We start from the raw sequence: 637 nt of genomic DNA, 5'->3' as shown, positions 1-637 counted from the left end.
CCTCTCTCCCCACCCCACCCTTTCCCTAAACCCGCCACTCTGCCCTCTCTGTCCCTCATCCCCCCTCCGCACCTTCACCCCGTCCCTCCTCCTCCTCCCCTACCTCTCTCCCTCGCACCCACTGCCTCCTACTCCCTCCATTCTTCACCTCTCTCCCCTCCCCTGTTCTCCCTCCCTCTCTCTCTCTTTCCCCCCACCATGCACAAGCCCTCTCCCAACGTCTCCCCCCAACTCTCACCCTCACCCCCACCACCCAACCCCACCCTCAACTCCCGTCCCCCCTCCATCTCTCGCCCTCACCTTCACTATCCTGCCCACCCTCGCCCCTCTCTTCCCCACACCCACCTCCCCTCACCCTCACACTGGCCCACCACACCCCTTCCTCACTCCCACTACGCCCCGTCCTCCCTCCTGCAACCCGAGCTCCCCCCACCCCAACCCCTGCACCTCACCATTGGTTGGTGGGGGGGGCACGTCTCCCCACCGAAGGCACATCTGATGGTGCCCTCTGGCCATCCATCCCCTTTTCCCCGTTATTCCAGGGTCCGGGAGAGCTGGGGTTGGGATGGGGTGGGGGGGAGCAGGGTGGTGGGGGGGGGGTGGAGGCGGGGTTACATTTCAAGTTCTAATAAACATC

The sequence above is a fragment of the Rhincodon typus genome, unplaced genomic scaffold, assembly GCF_021869965.1.
Source record: "Rhincodon typus isolate 14 unplaced genomic scaffold, sRhiTyp1.1 hic_rhity00000109, whole genome shotgun sequence".
Taxonomy (NCBI): domain Eukaryota; kingdom Metazoa; phylum Chordata; class Chondrichthyes; order Orectolobiformes; family Rhincodontidae; genus Rhincodon; species Rhincodon typus.
The sequence above is the reverse complement of the archived record's forward strand: the minus strand, read 5'-3'. Positions refer to the sequence as shown.